This window comes from Pseudorca crassidens, chromosome 5, assembly GCF_039906515.1.
Source record: "Pseudorca crassidens isolate mPseCra1 chromosome 5, mPseCra1.hap1, whole genome shotgun sequence".
NCBI classification, from domain to species: domain Eukaryota; kingdom Metazoa; phylum Chordata; class Mammalia; order Artiodactyla; family Delphinidae; genus Pseudorca; species Pseudorca crassidens.
The window spans coordinates 90,125,154-90,145,960 of NC_090300.1; the positions used below are offsets into that span (position 1 = coordinate 90,125,154).

At 45.4% G+C, this 20,807-nt stretch overlaps 1 protein-coding gene across 8 annotated transcripts in view; it reads right to left on the bottom strand.

Annotated features, from left to right (window-relative positions):
- BOC (BOC cell adhesion associated, oncogene regulated) overlaps window positions 1-20,807 on the bottom strand; it is a 261,869-nt gene that overhangs the window by 70,050 nt on the left and 171,012 nt on the right. For 5 of the 8 annotated variants that reach the window (XR_010943738.1, XM_067738893.1, XM_067738894.1 and 2 more), the window contains exons 1-3: window positions 9,116-9,234; window positions 8,115-8,683; window positions 3,945-4,036 (exon numbers count right to left, since the gene is read on the bottom strand). The gene's annotated coding sequence lies outside the window, so the exon portion shown is untranslated. Of the gene's footprint in view, window positions 1-3,944; window positions 4,037-8,114; window positions 8,684-9,115; window positions 9,239-17,994; window positions 18,167-20,807 lie in introns of those variants that run through there. The other 3 variants (XM_067738890.1, XM_067738889.1, XM_067738891.1) reach the window with 3 other exon arrangements.

A 20,807-nucleotide genomic window follows, 5' to 3' on the forward strand; every position in this document is an offset into this window, starting at 1 on the left:
AAACCCAGGTATCCTATACCCACCCCGCCACACACACACACAAAGCCAGAACATCCTGGCTTCAGGCTTTCCACAATTTTTAAAGAAAAACAAGGAACTGAGGGCAACTCCATGCTCATGGCAGCCAAATCTGCCCACTCTCTGAAGCCAGCTGGGAGACTCGGTTTTGCTCTGCAGGTAACGGCCCGTAGCATTCTTTCTGCTGGCTGCCCTGTATTTGCCTGGAAGGTACCATCTCCTGTCAGTTACCTGTCTGTCGAAGTTGCTACTTCCTTCCCCAGGGTATTTTTCTGCACAAGCTACCACTTCTCCTGACCAGGAAAAGCACCTGCTGGGCAGAACGCCTTCTCCCCCCTCACCCTGCCGAGGCTCAGAGGACCCTGAGCAGACTTGCAGAGGCCCAAGGAGCACGTGGATTCAGCTGGCACCTGTAGTGGGAGCAGAGACTCAGACAGCCAGTTCAGATGATGTCCCAGGGCGAGCGAAAGCCGGGAGACACGTTCCAAGAGGAGACCCAAGATAGAGGCAGCTTTCAGCACTGCCTACGAAGTCAGACATCATCTGGGCCTCAGGACCCAGCCTCCCTCAGGCTGCTGCTGTGGAACCACTCAAAACCTTCCGGCTATGGCCCCAGTTTTCAATTCATGTCTCTTAAGGCAAGTCTCACAAAGGCCGCCACCTGCCCCTTGCACTCTGTTAGTTGCAAAAGAAACAGTTCTCCCAAGCTAAGGGGGCTCTCCTTAGAGAGACTGAGAGGGGAGATTGTCTGGATACCTTTTTTTTCTCAAAGCCTGAGTTTTGGAGTCAGCAGCCCTGCCATGAAATCTTGGTAAGCTGCCACTTACCAGCTGTGAGACCAGAACAAGTCCCTACAATTATTTAGGCTTCAGCTCTCTTATCTGTCCAACAGGATCATGCTGCCCATCTTCACAGGACTGCTGGGGGGTTGCAGGGACAGTGCTCACAGGGCTTAGCGCAGGGCCTGGCACACAGTAGGTCTCGCTAAATGGCAGCTCTCGTTCTCCCCGTCATCAGAAGGACGACGGAGGCACGTGCAGCTGCCTCTTTGGCACTGGGATCTGCCGGTCTCGGCCTTCTCGGCCTGCCCTTCAGGTCCACAGCTGATTCCCTGAGAGGGTAAGGGAATGAAGGGCACGGGAACGTCCGTGACGGAGGGCACCTGCTGCTCACGGGTGCTCACCCTCTTGAGGGAGAATCACCACATACATTGTAAGGCTTGGTTTGTAAAATCAGGGGAACAAAAATGAACTCCATCACAATACTGCTTTCAGCAACCTGTTCTGTCCTTTTCAGGCACACTCGGGACCTTTGTGGTGTTTCAGTGACGGGGTTGGCTGCCAACCTTCTTGTTCCCCTTTGGTGAGGAGAGCTGAGCTCCCCACCCCTCCCATTGTTGAAGACCACCCAGTGAAACGCGCTGGCAAGCTGCCACCGTCCAGGCAGGCGAGAGCCGGGCCTGACGACCCAGCCTCCATCTCTGCAACAGAAGGCTACAGAACGACAGGCACCTGACTGCGGGGCTTTCACCTGGAGCCGACGCGGCCTTCACGACGGCCAGACCACCAGCGCTGTCCAGAAAGGGCTGCAGGCGATTGCTTGGAAGGCCTGTGCATTGCAAGAGACATTAGATTCTAACCCTTGGCTATAACACAGCAGATTTTTATGTAACTTGTTCACTACAAGACATCCGTTCATAACGACACAAGTAAACAGCCGTGAATTTCCGTCACTTTACGTGGTCTCACTTGCAAAAGTGGGTACTGTGCTGACTGACTGCGTGATGAAATCCCTCACGCGGGCGCAAGTACGTAAAAAAGGACAAGGTACCGTGACACCTCTGTGGGACGACAGTCATCAGGCAGAAAAGCAGAGAGCCAAGTCGGGGGGTGGCGGGGGAGATGCTCTATGAAGCAATTAAGAGCAGCCTCTGCTTCCACAGAAAAGTAAGAAACCCAGAACCCCCCAATTTTCCTCTCCAATTAACTGTGACCCATACCTAACAGACCTGCTGGGATTGCAATGTTAGGTAAGTTCAGACTAGTCAAGGCACTTGGCTGGGACTATTCTGGAAAAATATTGGCAGGCCGGGAGACCTGCGGAGTGCTCTCTTCGAGAGTCCAATTCCAGCCCAGCCTCCAAGGCCAACCAGTTCTACACACCCTTCTCCTCTTACCTGTAGCTCCCATCCTGTGCGACAGCCACCTCGTAGCAGCCAAGGAGGTTCCTGGGCAACTGGAGAGCCCAGCAACTTTTATTTGCCCCTAAAATAAACGTCTTCTCACTTGTTACTCTGGGAATAATTTCAGAGCCAGGCAAACCTACCCCAGACAGCAGAACAAAGGGCAAATGGAATTTAAAAGTGAAAAGCTGAATTCAGGCATGTGTTTCTAGCATTCTCAGCTAAAATCTGACCTGGCTGAGAAAGAAAAGATCACAAATTTCTCCTTTTTCCCTTGAAAGCTATTCAGTAACTGCTTTTAGAAACTTGCCGAAGACTCGCATTTCTGAGGTTCTGTATTTAATGCAGAGATTCCAGTTTGTTTGGTTTTTTTTGCGGTACGCGGGCCTCTCCCGTTGCGGAGCACAGGCTCCGGACGCCCAGGCTCGGCGGCCATGGCTCACGGGCCCAGCCGCTCTGCGGCATGTGCGATCTTCCCGGACCGGGGCACGAACCGTGTCCCCTGCAACTGCAGGCGGACTCTCAACCACTGCGCCACCAGGGAAGCCCCTCCAGTTTTTAACTTTACTAAAATTAAAAAAAAATCACTCTGAACTTGAAATCTCCTGTCTTAATACTTAATACTTCAGTCTATCATCTGCTTAGGAAAAGTACGTTTGCAGGGAGAAAATAATGAACAACATACGGGCAGAGGTAAAAGAACGTTTCAGTCCTGCCAGCCCCATCGCTGCCTCTAGGACTTAGCCTGAGAGGCTCCCAGGCTCTCCTCCTTCCAGGAGCCTTTCTTCATGACCCAGTCCAAGCACTTTCACACTGGAGTTTGCATTGCCGTGCCCTGCATGTCCCTTCCCCTCAGTCATGGAATTCTGGAAGGCGTGGGCTCCGGTATTGATATTGAGCACACAGCGAGCGCTGAATAAAAGCTTGTTGAAAGGATGTAGGCTCCAACCTACAAATGAGTCATCACCCTCATCTTGTCCAATGCTGTCCAAACTCATTTTGGAGAAGAATAAACATTTCTTTTCCATATTTTCTGCTGCTCAGCTCCTTTTGGATGATTTTTTATTCAACCCATAAATGTACTTTCCCGTTACTAACTAGGAGAACTAGTTGAGACTTTCCTCAACGTTTTCTCTGGCAACCAAGTTAAGTTGACAGTGTATCATTGGCTCTGATCTTTCTCCTACCATTTCCTCTTACTGCCCAATAACCCTGTCCCAAACATCAAAGGCCTTCTTTGAAGATAAGGCCAAATTCACCATTAGGAAAAGAGAAACTATTTCCTAACTTTATTTCAGAAGATGGTATGACACGGAATCCCTCTGGGTTTTGTGAGATAAACACAGCCCAGTACATCAGATGAGAAGGCATTTGCTGTAATACCATTGGTAGACACATAAACACAGGACTTTCCTCATCCAAACCTAAGCAGGACTTTTCCACAGCAGTCTTGGGCTCCAAATCCACAGTAAATGGTTTATAACCAACATGTTGAACAGAATTTGCCACAGGGAAAGGGGGGTGATGTGGTCACGCCAGGGGAAAGAGGCCACCACAGGCTCTGACTATAAGAGTATCCGAGCTGAACTAGAACCAACTTGTTTAGTTCAGATTCCATTCAAAACTGGACCCTTTCAATACTGAAGGATGGGAAACAGTCTTATCTTCAAGCAGAAACATAAAACATGAAAATATGACTGACCCAATAGGCTAGAGATATTAGACTATGGGCAGAAAACCTCACCTGCTTCTTCTACTTCATTGCTGATACCCTCAGACGGTGTGAATGTTGACAAGACGTCATGGGTCACGGGTTCCAGGAAGCTTGTTCTGGGCCTGAGGAAAAAGAAAGTGTCTCAAACAAAATAAATAAACACTTTGAAAGTATTTGCTTTTTATAAGGTACATTGCTATAAACCAGAGTAATTCCTTATTAGTCCATTTTACAAATAAGAAAACAGAGAAAAAGCAGTTTTTCTAAACCACAGGCTTCCTTAAATCTCCAGTTACCTGGCCCCTTGCTAGAAATGAACTGAATAGATGAAGGACAATGATTACATTGAAAACAGTCTGTTGCTCTTACAAAACCATTACCTTTGCATCCAGTGGTCCATTGTCACCAATATTCACCAAATATCTGTTAAGAACACATTATCAGCAGCCCTCATACGAAGTAAGGTGGGTTAACAGGGAAGGGGCTGGGGCTGGTAAGGCAGCAGCAGGAGTGAATCCCTTCCAAAATCAAGGGTTGGCTAATAGATGGGTCCAGCTGGAGCAGAAGGGTTCTATCAAGGTAATATTATTGTGAGATGAGACAGAGCCACATGTGAGAGGGCTAAGAAATTTAGATTGTAAGCTTAGACTGGGGGATGAGTTTATGGGACTGATGGACGATGGGCGTTGGCGGGGCGTGAGGGTAGGGGGGGTGATGGGTAGACAGTGGGGAGTCCAGCCATGTGTCAGCAATTGTCAAAGGCATGAAGAAGCATGGTGGTGGCAGAAATGGAAAAGATGGTAGGATGGCGGAATAATAAAAGGAAAGGCAGGAGAGCCTAGGCAAGCTTGGGGAAGGAGCTAACTCAGTGGTAATGGAGATTTAGTGAGCAATTAGCTCAGTGGATTGAGTCAGTGTGAATGGAGTCCACAGGCAGAGCCAGGGGTCCAAGCCAAGTTTCCTAATCCTCAGGGCAGTGCCACTTGAGATGGATCCTTTAAGTCTTACTTCCCGATTCCACCTCCCCTTCTCTACCCATTTCCAACCCTGAGGGCTCCAAGGAGGCAAGAGCCCTATTTAGGAAGGCTTTTTGTAAACATGGATTTCTAGATGAAAAACAAACACCCTCTTCCATCCCACCCTCCAGCCCCAAATATTTGATCCAGCCTCATAAATGATGAAAATATTACATGTAAAGGCTCCACGTGGGAGCATTCTCAGGATTTAGGCTGTTCCCAGCAATAGCAAAGTGGTTGGATATACCTGCTCCCTACGAGTCTTTGGTCAAAAGTGTAGAGCTGCTTCAGGGCTGTCTGACTACAAGAGTCTTTACTTTTATTGGAGCTATGTGAAAAGTATGTATGCACGTGGATGAACAAAAACAGTTATAGTATGGCAATGTGGGTAACTTTAAAACACATTTTTTTTTTATTAGTAGTAGATGCTTGTGCAAAAAATAAAAATTGGGAGGGGAGGGTCATTTGGAGAACCATCCTTTGACTAAGAAAGCTTATTTTCTTGGGACAAAAAAGCTCCCAGTCTGGGGTCTGATGTGCTATAAACTTTTGCTGAATTGAAGTATGGAGATGACAATAAGTTCCATATGTTAAAGTAAATACAGTTTAAAAAATGTAACAAATCACTTTCTTTTCTCTCCCTCCCCAATTTCCATCCACCCTCCTCCTTATTTTCACAGATAGCAAGAAGGCTTGGAGTTTGGAGGAAAGAAAGCAAACTCCCAATGTACAATATCTTCTGGTGCCAGGTTAATACTTTCTTACTCAGAGGACAGAAAGTACTGGAAGCAATTATCTGGTGCACTTGGGTCCTCTTCAGCTTCTATCCGCTTGTTTAAAAGACACAGAAAGGAAAACCCTTATTCGTTAACCATACTGGTGACTTTGTGGAAATCTGAACTCAGAACCCTAGGGTCCCATGGAATATTGTGACCACCAGGTTCACTTCTCACCATCCTTGCTTATACCCTGGGGATCCCTGGGGAAGTCAACTGAATTATCTCATGAGTAAAATCTCCTACTCCTTCTTAGGGTATGGAAACCACAGATAAGTTGCTGAAGAGAGCTAGGAGCCCAAACATTTGAAAGAGCATTTCAAAGAAAGGAAAATCTCTGGACCCATTTGGAGGATGTAAAGGAACAAAAATCACCCTCTTATTCAAGTTGGCCAACCGATCAACAGCTAAGCAGGGTTCCCTCTATCCCACCACAACCCCATCCCAACTGTGGTCAAGGAACCAACTATCCTGGACTCTATCAATGTCCTCTCCTCAGTAAAGCCAGTGCTGTGGCTTGGGCAATTTCTCCTGAGAAGCTGTTTCTTGCAGTGTTCCTCTTCTGAGATCTCTTGACAGAGGATGAACGAGACAGTGTCTGACATCTCATTCCTCAGATTTCATAGGTGTAGACAGCCTCCGGCCTCCTGAAGGGCCAAACTTTAAGCAATAGTTGGGGGCAGGCAATGTCAGCAAAGCGGCAACTCTTACTTCTTTCATTTTCCATACACTCGCTCCAAAAACTCATCCTGCAGGAAAATCATAACTCCACTTCTGTTTTCACCCTGCCTCTGTCCCACTGACCCCAAGGTGCTTCAAGATTACCATGGGAACCTTCTAGATTTCAATTATGAAACCATAAAAAAGTACCAATTATAAGACCTCAGAAACGTTCCTGGGAAACCTGTTACATACCTCAAAATGGCCAAACTCTTGCCTCAGATTCACTTTAAGTTCAGAAAACAGGTTGGACAGATGTATGGGGGCATCCGTCCCCACCTTAGTCCAAGGAGACTGTTTAAATACTGTCACGCTGCCCTTGAGAAAATGGAGATTGATTTATTGACTGTAACCAAAGAGATGAGAAACCGTCACAGGGCTAGGCTGCCTGCTTAGGGCCCAATTGTGGAATAAATCAGAAATGTTTGTGTATTCAAGAATTTTGAAAATTTCATTCATTCAATGGCCAGTGTTTGCAAGGTTCTGGGTAATAAAGATCTAGGTGACCAATGTGAGCTGGGTACAAGGCACTTGGAGGTGGCACAAGGGCCTGAAACCACAACATACTTCTCACTCAGTCCATTCAAAGAGGTAACTCTGGGTCAAAAACTTATGCAAACCCATTTGAACTTGCTGAGAAGGGATGGGGGAGAGGCAGAACACCCCACCACGCCCAGAAAGTGCCTGTTTAGGATCGCTGGTGTGTGGTTTGGGTATTCTTAGCTCTACTGCCACATCTCTGGAGGCACACAACAACCTTTCAAGTAACACTGCCACTGCAATCCCATACCCAAAACAAAACTAAGCAAACAAATCCCTAGGGCTCCTTAAACTCCACCAGGTCTGCCTGCACCCCCAGCCCTCAAAATCCTCCTACCATCTGGAAGAGCAAACTAACACTGGGCACCCTGAAAGTTAAGCAGAGCCTTCAAAAATCCAGCAGAAAATTCTTCCTGGGTTCCTTGCCCTTCTCCACAGCCCCTTCCCACCTGTTCCAAAGGATCTTTTCCCAACCTCTCACAGTTACACCAACAAAAACCCTCAAGAGAACAACCCCAGGAGGACCTCTAGACACTCTCACTTCAGCCTCGGCCCTTCCACCCCTCTAGGGGGGGATGCTTTTCTGGGACTGTTTTGCACCCGGTCCGTTCGGTCCCTCATTTGGGTTTAGTTTTGTTTTTTTTTTAATTTTTAAAATTTATTTATTATTATTATTTTTAAACTCCGAGACGGTAAACCCTCACCCCCTAAGAGGCCAAATGGGTGTGCGGTGGTGCTGTGTATTTGCCGACCCCTTGTGGGTTTCTCCCCAGAGCCCCGCGCTGGGAGCCGGAGACCGGTGTCAACCTCCGGGGAAGTTTGGGAGGCTGTCCGGGCCCTTCTTCCACCGGGAAGCTTCCGGGAACGACCGTCCAGACCGCACCCGCACGGAACGAGATGCGGCGGCCCCGGGCCTGGAGGCGGCCACCCGGCACCCCGCCGCCCGCCTCGGCCGCAGGCCCCCGCCGGAGCCCGCGGGCCGAGCGCTGGGACCCGCTCCCGCCGCCGGCGCGTCCCCACCAGCCACCCGCCAGCGCTTCCTCGGTATCGCCCGGCCTGCGGCCGCCTCCCGCCCCCTCCCCTCCCCAAACCAACAAATAAACACAACTTTTTATGAAAAGAAAACAAACTTCAGCAACGTGACTCACCTCTGGTGCAGCCGGCTCCTGGGAAGGGTGAGCCGGGGCCCGGGGGCGCGGTGGGCGCAGAGAGAGCCACACAGCCCGGTGCCGCACGGACACACAACCCGCACAGTGACACCCAGGGACACACAAAACGGGAGAGCGGCGGCCGCGGGAGCAACAAAGGAGCCCCGGACCGAGAAGCTGCGGGCCGGGGAGGGAGGGCGCGTGCGGATGCGTGCGGCTGCGGCGGGCGTGGTGTGAGTGTGTGTGCGCCTGTGTGTGTAAGTGTGAGTGTACGTGTGCGCTCGCGGCGGCTGACACCGGCGGGCCGGGGCTCAGGGTCCCTGCGGCAGGAAGCGGGGGCCGCGGCGGCAGCAGCGGGAGGACAAGGCAGGGGACGCCGCGCCCTGCGCACCCGGTCCCTCCATATGGAAGAAGCTTTTTTGGATGACTGAACTCGCAAACAATTCCTTCTTTTGCTTCTGCCTAGGAGCCTCCCATTACCGCGCGAGGAGGAGGAGGGGGAGGGGGGAAGAGGAGGCGGGGAAGAGGGGGAGGAGCAAAGTGGAGCAAAGAAAGTCTTGGAAAGGAAGCTGGGGAAAAAAAAAAAACGTACCCCCAAACTCAGTTTTTCTCCTAATACCCATTTTTCTTTCTGTTGCGCCTTAGTCCCGTGCTCTCCCCAAACTTCACTTTCTTTCCGGTACCAAAAGCAAAGTCCTCCGCCTTTCTCCCACACCCACGGGCTCCCCGGAACCCCCATTTCTCTTTAGCTTCACCTCAGACCCTTGCTCTGCTACACTATCCTTCCCTCCTTTCGCCCAGTCTCTTCTCCCCAAGTCTTTTTCTGACACCCCCCCTTCTTAATGGTCTCCTTCATTCTGCAAACAAATGATTGGATAAATCATTAAAAGTAAACTCTGTTGTTAAACGCGCCCCTAAATGCCCCCAAAATGGGGCAGCGGCTGTCGAGAAATTTATAAGGAAACCACAGCCCCAATGCTACCTCCCCGCGACCGACCGACCCGGTGGGTCGGGGAAGGGAGGGTTCGCCGCGTCCTCCTCCGTTGACAGCGCCCTGCCCTGACCTCCATTCATCATCCCAGGATGGAAGAGCGAGGAAAAGGATGGGGGGTGGGAAGGCGAGGGAGGGGTAGCGGCCACAGAGAAAAGTTAGTTACGTCCTTGTGCGCGTGTGCGTATTAAGCCCTCCCTTTAGTGTTGGGCAGAAAAGCATTTAGAGTAGCGGTTCTCAAACTTGAGCTGCATCAGAACCCCCTGCAGGCTTATTAAAACACAGGCTGCAGAGCTCCACGCCCAGAGTTTCGGCTTCGGTAGGGTCTGAGGTAGGGCGGAGAATTTGCATTTTTAGTAAGTTCTCAGGTGGTGCTGATGCTGTGTGTCCAGGGCCCCGTTTTAAAAACTACTTTTCCACGGTATTGAGAAGTCAAGCACGTACTGAGTTGGTGGCAAATGGGTCCCCTTCTTAATCTGTAAGTGATGAAACATAGTGAAGGGTCATCCAGTCCACACCCTTATACCGAGGCTGAGGAGACCGAGACCCAGAAGGGTTAAGGCAGGCGTTCGCTGGAGTTTGTGCCAAAGTGGGAAGGAACCGTTCTGAAAGCGGACAGGCAGGCAGGGAGTGGGGAGAAGGAAGGTGCCGCCTCCTTTATGGCAGGAGAGCCGCACTGGGAGGCAGCAAGCTACCATGTGGCTCTGAGAAAGTCACCTAACCTTTTTGGGCCTCAACTTTATTTTCTTCAGTTTCTCATCAGTAAAAATGCATACTTTACACCAAGTATATGATTTTAATTGAACCTGAATCCAAAGATGTTTAAAAGGGCAACACAAACATCCTTTAATCAATATGTTGTACTATTTTTTTCTCATGCTTTTGGAAACCCAGGCATGAGCCAGTTTCTTTATTGATGTATCTGGAACGTTCAGCTCCACGTGCCTGGATTCTTGGGTCTGTCCCCAGGGGAAAGTGGAGAAAGGGGTTGATCCATTTTCAACAAGGTGAAAAAGACTATATACTCCTTCCTTGAACTATGCACTTGTATTCTTTCCACTCCTTTCTTCTCCAGTTCCCTCCCTCCCCACTTTCCTTCTCTTAATCTCCAACATCCTCCCCCTAACATTCTCCAAGGCCTATGTTTTTCTCCACTCAACGCCCATATCAGCTTCCACCTTCTTACCGTCCTCCTCTAGGGCACAACTCACGAGTACAGGCCTGGGGCCCATCCTGGGCACAGAACTCTCAATTTCCCAAGGGAATGGGCCAGCCAGACTTCCACTGCGGTGAAAACACTCCCTCTCTCCAGAGCCCCCAGCAGAGTATTGAGCTGTCTGTTTTTCAAAGATGACTCCAAGTACCACTCTCACTGATAATGTGGGATAGCAATGAGGAACCTATGCATGAAACGCTCATATTGATTCTTCTGTATTCTTTTATATACTATTCATTGATCAACATCTCAAAGATTGTCTCTTACCCCTTCCCATTGTCTTCTTCCAAAGACTTTCTCCTAGGACTCTTGATTCCCTCCATTCTGGCCTTTGGGTGTCCCCTATACCCTGAGTCAACCAGTCAGAGCACAACAGAAAACAAAGAAGGTTGAAGTCCTTACCAACATTATTTAGCCAGGAGAAAGACCCCAGGGCCTGTACTTCCCTCCAGCCCAGGCTGCTCGTGGCGCTGCTCATCTTTCCCACAGAGTTCAGACAGAATGCAGATCACAGCCTAACCGAGAGGGCTTAATTCTGCCGCAGCACCAAGCACACTGTTGGCAACTCACGTGTATTTATTGTTTTTATGGCTCTTTGTATTAACATAATTGTGTTTATTATCATTACCCCTGTAAGGACATTGTATCTCTGAACTCTCTCCCTTTGCCTGGAGCACGTTCCTTGCCTAATTCTCCCTTCCCCTCTTTCTTAGTTTCCCTATCACTACCATCCCTATCCCACTCTAACCGCCCAGCCATCTCAAAACAGAGTGTGGGCTTGTGATCAGGTGCTCTCTGCTACTCTCCACTTTGTTCATGGTGAATCCCTCTGGTGTTTTGCTTCCTTGGGGGCTATCTGGGCCTCTATCAAGAAAGCAGCATTTAGTATGGAAGTCACATTTATTATGTCACGTTTATTATGTTGGGGGTGGGTGGGCAGGGATTGTAGATCCATATAAGTTGCATATCACTAAACTGTGCAGAGTGAACTGGAAGGAATCGCAGTGAGTGACATGAAGAGAGGATGCTCCCTCCTTAGTGTGTTATAGACACTCCATTTGTATCATATGGACAGGGGGCCCCTTGGTGGTGAAGGATATCTGGAAAGAATTGTGCTGAGAAAATTACTAACACGTAGGCAAAGAGAAATAGGGATTTGATAATCTCCCCTCTGTTTTAATATAAATCTGTTTTCCTCATTATAAAATATGTTCATGGAAGAAACTTTAGAAAATATGGAAAAGCGCAAAGAAGGAGGAAATTACCTTAATCCCACTACCTACAGGTAACAATGTTAACAGAGTGTTTTCTCTAGTCATTCTTCTCATTTTTGTTTCTCATCATACAAATCCATAGTTCATCTTCACTGAGTATATGATTTTAATTGATCAGAACTGGAAGATGTTTAAAAGGGCAGCATAAATGGATACTTTTACTCAATATTTTGTATTCTTTTCTTATGCATTTGGTAACTTAGGGGTCAGTTTCTTCACTGATTCATCTGGTACTTTCACATTTTGTAAAATTGTGTTCACTGTAAACACAGGTTTTGATCCTACTTTTTAAATTTAACATTGAAATGTGATTATTTTCCCCATGTCATTAAATCTTCTCCAAAGTTCAACTTAAACAGCTGTGTGCTATTCAGAGAGGTTGTTATTTATTCAACCATTCTCCTATTGTCATGTATTTAGATTATTTCTATTTTTATTATGATCATGCATCACAGTTGACTAAACATCTTGTCATAAATCTTTATTTATAATTCTGATTATTTCCTAAAGGTGAATTCCTATGAGTAGGAGTTTTGGATCAACGGACAGAACGTTTCAAGGGCTTTTGGCTGCTGTTGCAAAACTGTCCTGTCGTGGCTCCAATATATATTTTCATCTCTCAGATCTCCACAACAATGAGATCATCAGATACAAGGCTCCAAGTGGAGACTTGATTGAATTGTCCACTTTGGATGACTACACAGATAAAGAAAACAACTGCCAATATTCACTACAGTGGAGACAATGCTCAAGTGGGAAGGGTGGAACAGTAATTTCTTACTATGTGAGCTCAGTTATATTTATGAACTTATTTAACCTTCCCAACAACCCCCTGAGAAATAAACTAACATTTATTGAGCACTTACTGCTCACAGCCTCTGTGCTGGATTCTGTGTGTACGTGTGATCTCGAATCCCCACAGCAACCCTTTCCCGTAGGTTGCATTATCTCCATTTTACAGATATGGAAACTCAAGTAACTTGCCTAAGATCCCTAGCAACTAAGCGGTGGTACTAATTCTGAAACCTGGGGTTTTTCAAGTTAAACCTATGGTTTCCCTGCAGCTGTTTCACGAGTTACAGGCTTCTTAGTGGAGTAAGAAAGGCATATTAAGAAGATGCTTGAATTTTGTCAAGCCGTTAAGGAATCTTTTGTGGGCTTCCAGATGACTGTTTTTTTTAATAGGACATCCAAATACATTCAAAGAGCTAAGGTGACTTACTAACTGTAATTAATAGAAGAGTCCAAGGATTGTATACCTTAAGAGAATGCTGTTCTGATGTATGAGTTAAGATATCTAGATTAAAGACTACATATTAAAATTCACAGTACTAACAATAATAAGAAAACTGGCTTTTGTATATATTCTTATTCCCAAAGCTAATGTTTGGATAAAGACTTTTTATCTTGATCAGAGGTGCTAGAAATAAAATATTTGTGCGTCCAACTTCCTAGTTTCAAATTCTAGCTGTTGAATGTATAGTTTTTATTTATTAAAGAAATATCTGAAAACATTTTCAAAATAAATGCAAAACTTAATTCATTAATTTATTATTAGGAAAATTAGGGAACTCCCTAGTGGTCTAGCGGTTAGGACTCTGCACTTCCACTGCAGGAGGCATGGGTTCGATCCCTGATTGGGGAACTAAGATCCCACGAGGTGCATGGCACAGCCAAAAAGAAAAAAAATAAAAAGGCAAATTAGCCCTCATTTGCTCTTTAGTGGGCCATTAACTAGCTATCTGAGTTGGCCTACCTCTCCATGCTGGTATCACAAGGGCTGCCAGAGAAGGAATGTGCCCAGTTGCTCCAAAATATTTGATGACTGAATGAAGAATGATGAATAAAAGTATAAGACTGACCTCTGCAACAATTAGTAAACAATGCAAGACAGTGTGTAATTAAACCCTAAGCTGCAGGTTGAGGCAGGATTACAGGTGAGCCTGGTACAATGCCATCTACTCCGCATTCAAGTTGAGCTGGCTGGAACTGACTTCTGTCGTCCAGCGCTGCCAGCTCAGGTGTTTCTACTGGCCATGTGTTCTTTGACTTTAAGGAGTCATTCTCCAGATTCCCTTGAGGCTGCCTACAGACAAATGTACCCTAGGGGGAGGATGACATAAAAAAGCAAGATTGTGGGATCAATCTGGATTTGGATCCAGTCTTAAGCTGTATGAGCTTGGATACTCTGAATCCCACTTTCTTTATGTGTGAAAATTCAAAATAATATATATGAAGTATCTCTCTCAGTATATGATTCTTAGTGGGTCATCTGGTGCAACTATACCAGTTGTTTACAGTTAGCACTTATTCTGAAGGGTCAGTTCCAATGCCTTGACCGTTATTTTACATATATATTTATAGAGTACCTTGGTGGGTACTCTATAAGTGGTAGTTATATTAGTAAAAGTTTGGGTCAGAGGTACAGCTAGGACAGAGAAATGGAAAATAGAGTAATCCAAGGCCATTTCCATTACCCATGCTGCATGCTTGATTTTGAACACTCCTTAATTCTCAGACAAATGGAATCTGTCTATTGACACTGAGTTCTAAGAGACTCCATTTTTCCATGATATAAGATCCTCTGATGCAAGCACAGGCCCCATTTAGTCCCAAATGAAACCCCTACATTCATCAACTCCCTCCATTCTTTCTCCCCCTACCCTCCTCGTATGTTAGGCTGAGAAACGTGGATCCTGGAGCTGCCCAGACTCCATCTGTCTGATATTGTGAAGCTGATGGCAGTGGAGGGCAGGAGGCGAGAGACTCCAGATAAAAGCAAAAACTCAAGGAGAACTTGACCTTAGTGCTTTGATACCGAACTCAGTGGGTAACAGCCTCCGTTAAATTTGTTCAGTCAGCCATTTAAGAGGAAAGGAGTTTCTCACACATCCTGGAAGGGTATTTAGCGATGAGATGCTTCCACGGAGGGGAATCAATATTCTGGGGACTGAGCAGAGCAGAGTCAAATGCCAAAGCTGCCATGGCAAGCTTAGAGACAGATAGTGTGCTGGCTTGTTTTGCTCTCAATATATTATTTTCTTTCTCTTTCATGAGTTACCAGGGATTTACTAGGACTTTTGGTCACAGCAACAGAAAACCAGCTGTGCCCCACCTTAACCTCCCCCACCCCACTTCTTTGGGTTTCGGGGAGTAGCCCTCAGGGCACAGGCCATGAGGAAGAAAGGGGAGTTGAGAGGAAGACAGAGATACTGGGCTGGTGATGTTGTATGAGCCTCCCCACTACCTCTCCAACTCAGATTCAGAACCCAGATTCATCTTCTTTGCCTTCTATTGGTTGGATTCATCAACTAGGAAGTGGAATCATTTGAGGCTTGGTGGGCGCAATTTGAGAAGCACCTTACCTATGAACCTCTGCCTGGGATAAGGAAGGACTAAGAAAATGAATCATACAGCCCACTGATTCTCTTATTCCTTAAAAAAAAAAAAAAAAATCCATAAGCCTTGTCCTTGTTTATCCAGGAGAGGTGAAGACAGGATCAGTCATGTCACTGCCTTACTTAAAGTTTATGAGTGGCTCCCAGCTCCCTTGGTCTAAGGGGACAAGTGCTCCATGCTCTGGTCCAGCCCACCTCTCCAGCCTGGCTCGCCCAGGGCCCACCTACCTGTATCTTGCGCTCCAGCATTCCCTTGCCCTTCCTCAAAGCACCACACTTTCTCATGCTTCCCAGCCTGCCCAATTCCTGTCTTCCCTGACTAAACCTTTTCTTCTCTTTTGTGTTCACCTAACTCCTACTTACTCTTTAAGATTTTCCTCTAACATTACCTCCTCTAGAAAACCTTGCCTGAACCTCCCCTCCCCAATTCCACTTGTCCTCCATGGACTCCTCTTCTTACCTTTATTACAGCATCTATCATGAGCATTGTAGTGGTTAACTGTGGGTCCATCTGACTTCTCCTCTTGACTGGAATATCTACAAGCACAAAGGCGATCCCTGCTTCATCTTTGTACCCCCAGTGCTTAGCCTGATACCTGGCCCAAAATGAGTGCCCCATATATAAATACTTGAACGAAGAATTAATAAAATCAAGTATCTCTGTCATAGCAGTTGAAGCCTAATGGATCTATACAGTCTGGAATGTTGAAAGGATACCAATAACTGGTACTGCACCTGAGGCGGAATCATAGTTATCAAAACCCAGGCTCTTGCCTAAAGCACGTAAAGACTGATTTGTCTGAAATATAAAGTTGGATGGCTATTATTTAGTATTTTGCGTTTAGATGCTCACGGTACGTTTGAAATGAAAGCACATGATTGGCATATATTGTTTTTACTTTTTATTTTGAGTTAATTATAGATTCACATGGGTTGTAAGAAATAATACAGAGGTTTCCCCCTTACTGGAACACAATATCTAGCCTAACTGTAGTACAATATCTTAAAGATATCTTAATAATATCTTAATAACTGACTTTGATATATCAATCATTGCCTTTATTCAGATTTTGTCATTTTTACTTGCATACTCATTTGTGAGTAGTTGTATGTTTTAAAAATGATTTGTAGGTTATTGTGTGTGTGCATCCCAGCCCCTAAAAGTCTGGCCACCATCAGTAAGGGTCAGGACCATGCCCTTCTGGTCCCGAAAAGAAGGGGCTTGAGTCTTTTCCAAAAGTCTGTGGCAATGGGTTCATTCCTGACCTGGTCTCTGCTTTGCACCCTCTTTGACCCTTCCTTGAATGTCTTGTTCTTCCTCTGACAGGTCAAGAAAGTTCCTAGTTTCTGGAGGATGCATGATGAGTTGGAACAATTCCACCCACCATTTTCTGCCATTGGTCAACACACCCAGGGGTAGGCTCTATTATTTGCAGAGTTCAGTGCAAAGTGAAAATGCAGGGAGGGTCCCAGTCAGGAGTCAGGGAGTCAATCTCCCTTTTTCATACCCACAGCAGAAAGGTGACCCCCAAGGAGTTGTAATCTCTACACCAAGACACACTAGGAGATGGGCTAGAGGCCCATGTCCAGGTTTCTGCTGAAATTCTGTGGACCTGCCAGCCTAGGGTGGGGACAGCCACTGCTTTGCCCTTCTCTGAGATGCAGCGTGGGTACATGCTGTACCCCAACCCACCCCATATTTATGCTCAGGCCCCAACCTGGGGCAGAAGGCAACTGAGGAGCAGGTATGGGGAAGGGAAGGTTGGGGGAAACTAGGGCACGAGGGTTCAAAGGAATGCACAGCTGAGAACTTATCCCAGGCAGGAAGAGGGAGGCAGGACCACATGTGAGCTGAGACTCCAAGCCTCCAGTGTATGCTTCATCGTCCAGTCTAACTTCATTTACAAAACACAGATTCAAAGACAGACTTTCAAGATGGCAGCCACAGAGATTAAAACCAAGCAAGAGGCCCTTCTGAGTACAAGGCTCTGTGTAAGCACACTGACCACTTTCCCATGAAGTTGCCTGAACACACCAAACTCAAACTTTCCTGAAACTGTAACTTTCTACTCTCCCTTGGGACAGAATAATCTCCTTTATTCTACAGTGGGGTCTAAGAATGATGGCATGGAGCAGTGAAACTTTCTTATTTGATTCCTCCTCAATGAATATGAGTAATATTAGCAAAACCCCACTTATATAGCAGAAAAAAATCTGCTTCTTTCTCTCTCTTTTTTATATCTGTCTGATGTAAATCAAAAAAAAAAGTTAGTCTGAAATCAAACTGCCTTAGTGAGTAACACCATGATCTATCTAGCTGTCAGAAGAACTTGGGAATCATCTCTGGTGCCTCCTTTTTCTTCACTATTTTCATTCAGTGGTCACTAACTCCTGCAGTGCCACATCTAAAGTCTCCCCAGAATTCATTACCAGCATTCAGTCCCTTCTGCAAGTGCCCTAATCCAGACATGCATCATTTCTCATATTGCAAAAGCCTCTTGATTAATCTCCCTACTTCCCATCTGGCTCCATCACTCGTCCATTTTGCACATTCCTGATGGAGACACATTTAGAAATGGCAAATTTGATCATGCCACATCTATCTCTCCTCCTGAAATTGTTCAGTGACCTCACCACTTTCAGGATGAAATCAAACTCCTTAGCAAAGCACACAAAACCTTTCACACGGTCCCTAGCAAGTATCTCCTCAATATGATCCTACCATTTCCCACTCCTGACCCTATTCCCTCCCTCACCATATAGAGCTTCCTTAGATCATTCCAGATCATTCACTTCTCTAGGTCTTTGTGTATGTGGTGCCCTTGCTTGGAGTACCTTTACTGACTCTTGCACCAAACTCCTATTTGTCCTGCAAAGCTAAGCTCAAGTGTTAACTCCTCTGGCCCTCCTTGCCCACCTCACCTCCCCAGCATGTGAGAGGTGCCTGTTAACCAAGGACCCATATCACTTGGTGTTTACCCTTATCATAGCACCTACTCACCATTTTAATAATTGTTTCAGGCCATCATGTTTCTCAAGCACAGGGGATGCCATTCACACTGTGGTGTATTTTCAATTTTCCTTACTTGATATGAAACTCTTGAAGCCGGGTCCTGGGCCTTAAACATCATTGTACAACTTCTGGAATATGGTAGGTAGTGGGTAGTTGTTATCTGAAGAAAGGAAGGAAAAGAAAAAAAGGAGAAAGGAAGCACTGCAGCGGCCAGCCTGTAATATTTCTTTCTCTCTCAACCCTGGTCCCAAAAACCCTCCCCCCATCAGCTGTTTGATGTCTTAAGAGACAATATAGATTGACAGCACAGCCAATCTGATTGTGCAGACCTGGGTTCCTTAGGTGATGGAAAGTCATGATTTGACCAAATTTGAAGCAGTGGCTGCATTACAGACACAAGTTGGCTCCTCAACTTGGGCCCTTCTGATGTGAAACACAGAGACGCTGAAACTTTTCTCCCTCAGGAATGACCAATCCATAAAGTTCTAAAACAGTTTGAAAAATAAATGGAAATGCCTAGATATATACAGCTAGAAAAAAAATGTCAGTTTTATGAACATAGAAAACAACTTAAAAATGCATAACATGCAGTTGTCAAAACTCATAGAACTATACTTCACAAAGAAAATTTTACTATATATAAATTTTAAAAAAATGAACCAGGATGAAGGAAGAGCCCCAAATGGAATACAAACTATAACAACTGAACCTAACCATATTGCAAATGAATAACAGAACCATAATGGAGTGGGGAAGAAAAAAACTAAGTTACTTTGGAAATCAGTATTTTGGCTGGATACTGTAAAACTAATGGCAAAAAGAACTATACACAAATACTGCATTCTAGTTAGTAAACTTATTTTTCATGGGGATACAGATTAGCAATTCTGAAACTACTTTGTGTATATACTAGGGTTGAACAAATACTTTAATACACTGTAGATAATGAAAGTCAGGCTTTTCACTGTCAGAGTAATAAGTTACAAATAAGGAAAGAGGGAAGGCTAGAATGAAATCTATGGTTTTGGATGAGAGTCAGAGGTATCAGTATGAACTCATGGTTTAAAATATATATATATATATGTACTATAATATACGTATATACACACACATACATCTCTCTCTCTCTCTCTCTCTCTCTCTCTATATATATATATATATATATATAGTGAGAGAGAGAGAGAGAGATACAGAAATAAATATAGATGTGAATACATACCTAGTATGTTCCTAGTATTCATCCATAGATTTCCTAGCTCTATCTGCTGAGAGGGCCTAGAAGCAGTGACATCCCAGTAGCAGTGAGCACACCCACTACCTAAGTTTTGGTTTTTACATCCCATTCTCCAATCTAAAGAATTAGGGATTCTTAGAAAAGTGTTTGATTCCAGGGCTGGGGTGGGATAAATACAAGTTGAGACAGGAGCATCTCATGCTGCTAGAGAAGCAAGGAAGTACCCGAAAAAGGCTGGGTAGTGTTGAAATGGCAAAGTGGCCAACCTGCAGCCAAAGCTGGAAAAATTTCAGCAACAAAACAGTCATTGTATTGGATTATAACTCATAGAACAAAATAAATATCCATGAATCCATACTGATATAAATCAATAATTGAATGAATGAGGTAGAAGGGGCAGCTCTTCCTTACAGAAGAACTCCAAATAATAAATGTAGAAGCAGTTAGGGAAATAGAAAATCTTTATTAGAACACCACAGCAATAATTTTTCAGGCCAAGAGCGAGTGATGGCTGCTAAAATTAGTGGGCAAAAGTTTGAAGAGAAACAAGGTGTTTGCACAGTCTCGAAGTATCACCCCCAATATATTTATTAGTCACAAAGATGAAAAAAACCTGCCTTCACTGTGAAGAAACCCAGGAGATACCACCAAGTGATTAATGTTAACATCACTAGTGGTAAGATATTTTGATGTTATGCATCCCCAGTATGATACACTGAGAAGGACATATCACTTCTGTGGTATTATTGTCCCCAAATGGAAAACATCAGACAAATAAAAATTGAGGGACAGTCTATAAAATAACTGACCAATACTCCTCAAAAGTGTTAAGGTCAAGAAAAGACTAAGGAACTGTTGCAGATTAAGAAGACCAAGGATCCATGACAACTGAATGCAATGTGGGATCCTGGATTGACTCCTGGAGCAGAAAAAGGACATTAGTGGAAACACTGATGAAATCTATACAGTCCATAGTTTAGTTAATAGTATTGTAATGATGTTAGTTGCTTAGTTTTGATTATTGAAGTTGGTTGTTAAGGATGGTAATAATAGAGAAATTGGGTGAAGGATCTAAGGGAACTCACTGTACTGCCTTTGCAACTTTTCTGTAAAGTTACTTAAATACAAAGTTGAAAAAGTGAGTGGGGATCATGCAGGTAAAAAGCAAGATGGAGGCAAGAGAGAAAAGGGAGAAAGGCATGTCTGAAGTTCTCTAAGAGTGAACAAAATGCACTGTAGGAATGGCAGCAAGTTCAGAATGGCTCAACAGAGATGGGAGGTGGGAAATTTTTTTTTTTGAAGCATAATGGAAAAATCAGTTTCTCACTTTAAGTCGCTGATTTAAAAACTGGAGGCCCATTCAAGCAGCCATGGACAAGTGCTGGCCTTCACAAATGTTAAGGCCTATTCTGGAGTTATGGACGGCACCTCCAGGACTTGCTCTGGATGCTTCAAAAGGGCAAGTGAGTGCTTGGTCGGGACCCAGGTTGGGGCTCACCTGGAGAGCCTGGGGACTTGTATCTCTCAGACCCCGCAGACACTTAAGTAGGGAAGTCAGATCTCAGAG